Raw genomic sequence first — 6,643 nt, forward strand, 5'->3', positions numbered from 1 at the left:
ATTGCTCCAAATGGCATAAGCTTATAGTCTAAGTCACAGATTTTGTTACCAGCCTTAACAGTCCCAGGGTAGGGAATATGCATTTGGAGTAATTTTTAAACCAAGATGTGTGCCCTGTTTTGTTCTCAGTTATAAACAAATAGTTATATTGAATTCCTCCCATATTACATAGAGCAGGACTGCCAGCAAAGACAGAATAATTTCTAAATATAAAAAAATTACCTGCCACTACACTGCTGAAAACATACAGGAGATAAAACTATGCATTTGAAGAGATACAGAATGTAACAACAAAAAGTTACCTTTCAGAATTATCATCTGGTTTGCCTGAAAAAAAAGTGGTGACATCTCGCCATCCCTTACTTCCAACTCCCTGAACCTAGAGGGAAAAAAAGACACTCCATTCATTTGGGCTGATCCAACCCCTCTGCCAGGTGCAACAGCAAAAGCCACAACACAATCCTTCCACTTGTTCCCATAAATAGAACACATTTCACCAGAAAATTTAACTCACAACTCATTAGTGTTTTTGATGGGCAGATTTTTGATTGATGTAAAGAACACACATTTCACAGCATCGTGCTGCTGGAAGAGCTGAGAAGCAGGTCAAGTTTAGCTTTTTCACTCATCGTTGTAACATCTTTTGAATTCTCTCCTAGATTTCCTTGACAAAAATACTGGAGTTACTCCTTATATAAAATTAAACTCAATGACAGCACTGACATTTTGATCTCAAGATTCTTGTAAAAAGTATTTATATTCCTATTGCTCTACAAGGCTACCTTCACTCTGTTTCAGTATTATTACACTACCCAAGTAAAACAAGCCAAAAGTTGAGTTCTAGAATAAGCATGACTGCTAGGAGAATCCTTTGGGGGTTATTATAATGGACTGGCACTGGATTAGAAACACACATTCTGAAGTTACACCCCTGGATGGTGCTATTCTAAGTCACAGATACAGAGGATATATCTCAGAATTCAGCCTTGGAGTCGCCAGGCTCTAAACAGAACAGGTAACATAATTCACTTTATTCAAATATGCTCAAAATCTAAGGCACTAACTAAACTGGTATGTGAGAGAGCTTCCAGTGCTGACTTCACAGTGCTAGAAAGACACACCTTCCTATGTAAGACATGCAAGTTATCAAACCAGGTATTATATTGTGCAGGATTTCTGTGCTTGGCAGCCACAGGCAGCACTTACCACATCACCGAGCAAGGAGAGCAAAAGAAGACAAAGGAAAAGGTGCAGACCATTAGTAAGTTTAACTGTACCAGTGTAACACAAGCTGTCTCCATATTCTCTCTCACATTTCCTTTTTGTGTTTGGGACACTGGCTGTCTTACAACCACACCATGTCCTCACTGAGACTGCTGCGAGGACCACACCACACCTGTTCAGCTTTTAACATCCCAACAGAAGGACTGTCTGCTCAAAGTTCCATTTTCCAAGCTTCTCTCTTCAACACAAGCAGATGAAAGCTGCACTGTGGTTTTGTATCACTTTTGATAAGAATATGGAGACTGGCTTGTTGTTTGGCCTCCCTGAAGCCAGGCAGGCCACCTCATACCTTGCTGGCCAACTGCGATACCCCCATGGTGACCTCCTCAAATATTTTCCCCTCTTTCACCTATGTGAATCAAAGGATTGATAATTAGCCATAAACAAAGTATTACTGAAACCTTAAGACAAGCTCACTTGCGCTTAACAGCTAAAAACATAAAGTGTAAAAAAAAAAACAACCCCAAACTGAATCAAAACATATTTAAGTTAAAACTAACAAAGTTAAGAAAATGTTGATCTATAATGGAGTGAACCTTGGGAATGTGGGAATTTATTTTACAGATATACACACAGTTTGAGGAAGGTATCATTATACTACTGCTGAGCATAAAAACACCAGTAAATAAAAAAATCTGCAAACATGAAGTTTTATACATATATTTTACTGGATACAAAGATGTTTTTTAGAAACTTAGCATTTCCATTTTATTCTCTCTCCCTTATAGATGCTTATTTAAATACTAGAAGGGCTTTAAACTTTGGTCAAACAGAACACAACTGGTTCCTTTCACCAGTTAATAAATGGCAGCTGTTCCAAAGCAAGTGACTTTGTATAACCCTATACAAATACCTATTTTAGTTAGTAACACTTATTTAGAACTAACAACACAACATCCTAAGGGAAACAGAACTATTTTTTTAATATAGAATGCATCATTCCTCGTTAAATTGTCCTACAAAATAAAAATCAGCTCAAGGAAATGCACCCTAAAATAACCCTGAAAATAATGCATCTAAGCCTTTAGAAATAAGTTATGGATAATTCTAGGGAATAGAAAACCAACTAGAGTCTTCTTGTGTGGTTTGAAATGCCATGTAAAGAATGGTGAATTAATAAAGGTAATGCAATAGAAATTATTTTGCTATGTGATTAAAACATTCTTTTCAAATTGAAAATCAATCCAAATCCCAAAGTGGTGGCACTGCTTCTCTTAGGATAGCAAAGATAGTCTGCTTTATCAAAACCAGTATATTTTAAGAACAACTATGCAGGTAAGTGGAGCACCACATTCTCAGAAAAGACTTTATCAGAATTTTGGAGCTGACCCAAAATTCTAAAGCACAGAACAAATGCAGGCCAAATGGGAAGGATGTAAAAGTACGTTTTTTTAAACATATGAAACAGGAAGGCAACATTTGACACTGGGGAGAATCTCTGACTAAAATCTGTAGTATCAGTGATCACTGGTCACTTCTGAGGAAACAAAGGTTGGAAGAACATGTTACTTTTATTGATGAACTGTCCCCATTCATCTTAAACATTTACTTTGTCCCAAATTCTACCCCCAGATGAACTACAGTGGCTCAAAGATGCTTGACTGAACTAAAACAAAGCTGACAGGCAGATGAGTAAAGCACTGGGAACTTAACATCCAAAGATACTACTACTAACATACATATATTTTTAAAAAATAACTGATTTCAATATCAATTTAGGGTGCATTTTCATCCTGTCCCATCTTCCATTATTGAAAGCATGAAATCTATAAAATGAGAAAGACTGGTGGAGGGAATTTACTCTCATTATCCTTTCTTTGCTAATATCCTGCTTTGAATTGTTTGATGTTTCCCCTTTACAGAAGGACGCACTCCCTGAGACATCATAACCGTTTTTCTGCAAGTCATTTACTAGTTCCAAAGTTACCTTTTCCTGTGCAGGTTTGAGAACATTTTCATTTAATGTCTGACCTAACTCTGATGCCTATTTAAAAGCAAAACAAAAACAAAGTCAGTTATATTTTCTTAAAAAAAAATAAATCCAAAAAACCAAAAAACAATAGCCAACACCTTCTGCAGCCTCATTTCTAAGCAGTATCTCCAAAAACACAAGAAGCCTTAAGCTTTGATTCACAGAAGCAGAATGAGCTGAAAAGCACACACAGTAAAGTGCTGCAGGAAACATCAAAAGACAATAAAATAAAATCAGATACACATGGCAATAGATGCCCAAAGCCCAAGCAAAGTCTGGCCCTGCATTGGAAGCAGAAGCAATGGTTCAACCAGCAACAACCTCCAAGACGGGCCCCTTGCTAATGCCTGCAGCTGAATGTTTGGAAGAACTGACCTCATCTACCCTTATTTTTTTCCTACTAATGGAATTACTTTCAGAATTAGATCTTTTGTGCCTAATTTTTCCCCAATTCTTCTGTCTTGTAGTGCTCCAGTTGTCATCCACTAGTAACAGCCCGAGTGTTTCTGAGCAATACACAAGAGCCAAAGCTGTGACAGAAGATTTCTGTAATCTTTTTTAGAGCCCCAGGTTTGCAGGGAGAAAAAACAATGAACTTCAGAAATCTATTGCAATCCAGAACAAGATGCACGAGGACAGTGTACTCCTGAGGCATTTTACAAAAATGTAAGCCCACAGTGTAAGACACTAAATTACTTTCATAAGGCAGTGCTGACAAGGACAGCAGGGTTTAGGAGAGTTTCACTTGAAATCATTCCTTTACCTATTAACATAATAAGCCTTTGACAGATTTAAACTTGTCCTATCACACTGAGTGCCTTCTGAATTACCCTGGTTAATCCAAAAGGGCCAACATGCTTGCCAGGCAAACATTATTCCTAAACATCAGCAGAGACTAAGGAAGCTTTATTTCCTAAGGGTTTATATGTTATCACTAACATTGGTCAGGCTGTGAGCCTTCATTCATGTTCTTCCTGGGAATGGATCACTTTGGTAAGAAGCCTTTCCCTTACCCACAGCACTCCCAGATTCTCCTCTTTTCCCAACCATTATCTCCAGTACTTCTGCTCCTTACAGGCTCAAAGTTCTTGGAGAAGCAAAGGCAAAAGGTAACCCTGCTTCCACCTAGTGAGAAATGTGAATGTAAATCATATAAGGCTTGTTTCCACTGGGAGTGAGGCCAGAAAGTTTTTAAGAAAAACAAGAAAGGGGATTTCTCATCTTTGAATGAGTCAGAGATTTATTAAACCTGGTAAACTGTTTATGTTATATAATAAAGAGTGTAATACACTCAGAGTAACAGTTCAGGTGTGCTAAGCAGACTCACTGCTAGAATTAGGAAGAATTCTTACATCATCCCTCTTCCTCAAGCACATAATTTTGTAAATATGGAATGGAAAGGTTTGGGTACAGTTGTATTTTCCTCGGAATCACTCCTTCGTCTTTCCTATTGTTGAATTTAGGATAGCACTCTAACCACCATTATAAACCCTACATTAAGAGTCTACCTTCCCACAACATCCCAGCTCCTGGCACACTGCACTCCTGGAGCAGGCATGCAAAGAGAAATCCTGAAATCATCTGTGCTTATGGAGAGCATGGACAGCAGGAGAGTCACTTTTCGGACTGCGCAGAGCTTGGATATCTCTGTCCTGTTTGACCTATTTTAAGTAGGTTTGAAGAAATATCACCATACAAAACACACAACATTATTCTAAACAGATTTGATGTAAGGCAGAAAAGGAAAAGACAGCTCAGGAGCAAATGCACATATTCAGCACGAACAGTGACAAGGAGTCCATGCACAAGAATATATGTGAGGGTGTTACCGGCTCTGGCTGCTGCTTGTAGCCCCAAAACTTTACCCAGAGAGCAAAAGAGAAAGAGCAAGGAAGGTAGAAGCAGCTTTTAGCAACAAATTGGCAGCATTTTTTCAGGCAAGTTAAGTAGCACAAACCTTTTCCAACTTAAACATCTACTGACAAGACAAACAGTGAAATGTGTTTGGTCCCTGGGCACCAAATACACTTTTAACTGATGGACCACATCAGAAAGATGTTAAATCCATTCTGCAAAGGATCAGAAGTTTCAGGAACAAAGTTTAAGCTTCAGTAACACAGCTTAGATTCTAGAGCACCATGTTGCTGAGGTCCTTGTCAGTAGATGTGATGAGCTTTTATACTTAATATTGTATTTACATTTGTTAATAATACTAAAGAAAGAACAGCTTCTAAAAGGGAAATTGCCAGAAGGAGTGAAAGAGGAAGAGCTGTAGAAAACTTAGTTTTTCTTACATAAGCCAAGCAGCAAACACTTTAAAGCTTTTAAGTAGGAAGTTTGGGTGCTTTAAGAAGATATTTTTATTGCAAACATGCCCAAATTTGGCTATTTGGAGGATTAATATCCCAGTGCATACACCTGTCTGAACACCAACACCTGCTGCTTCACATTTGTTTTGAGCAATACCATATATGTCTATGAGAAAGCAAACCAGGCTAATGCTGCACATACAGAAGAGTTATAGTTCAAGTAAAACTCCTGTATCATATATTAGTATATCTAAGTCCTGTCTCACTCAGAACTTTGACAAATTAAGAATTCTATTTTGCAAATTTTTACATTTGCATTTAAAACTTTTCCATGCAAATAGATCTTATGTCAGAGCTCTGTGTAATTCAGGTCTGTCTCTGTTTTAACCCTAGCTTGAAAAATCAAATGCTTTTGTCATAATTACTTTTTAAAATACACACAAGCAAAATTATTAATTAATAATATTAAGCATTTCACATTTGTAACTTATTAGGCTTTAGCAATGGAAAGATGGCTTGTATTATAATACACCATGAAAAGTGCTTTAAGATAGACCATATCTAAGATTTACAGAAGTAAAATGAGGGTATTTTATGTTTGTAAGCTCTACTCCCTTTCCAACACACCCAACAGGTACAAAGAGCAGAGCAGCACTGTTTATTTCTTGCTTAATTTGATCGCTGCAGTTGATTGCAATTCCCATGGAAATAAAAGCTAGAACCTAAACACTACTGTGCATTATGGAGGAAAAATACACTGGTTTGCTGATAATCAAATCTAAATCAACTGGTACAGGCAAATGCATGACATTTAAGGACAATTACAGTGAATAAGACAGAGCTAAATCTATACTCACCTTTTGACTTGCTTGAGATCCAAATCTGGTAGCCTGATAGTGAAAATAAGCAAATACATTCAGATTTACCAGGAATAAACCCTTCAATTTTTAAATACACACATTTCCTCTCCAAAAGGAATGGAACCTTTGGCAGAATTTCACAGAGAGAAGAGAAGAGAATATCCATATCACCACCTCTGGTATTCCAGATTGCTCTGGGGAAGCATCAGTCTTTCTCA

This window comes from Neopelma chrysocephalum, unplaced genomic scaffold, assembly GCF_003984885.1.
Source record: "Neopelma chrysocephalum unplaced genomic scaffold, ASM398488v2 Primary Assembly neopelma1_119, whole genome shotgun sequence".
In the NCBI taxonomy this organism is placed as follows: domain Eukaryota; kingdom Metazoa; phylum Chordata; class Aves; order Passeriformes; family Pipridae; genus Neopelma; species Neopelma chrysocephalum.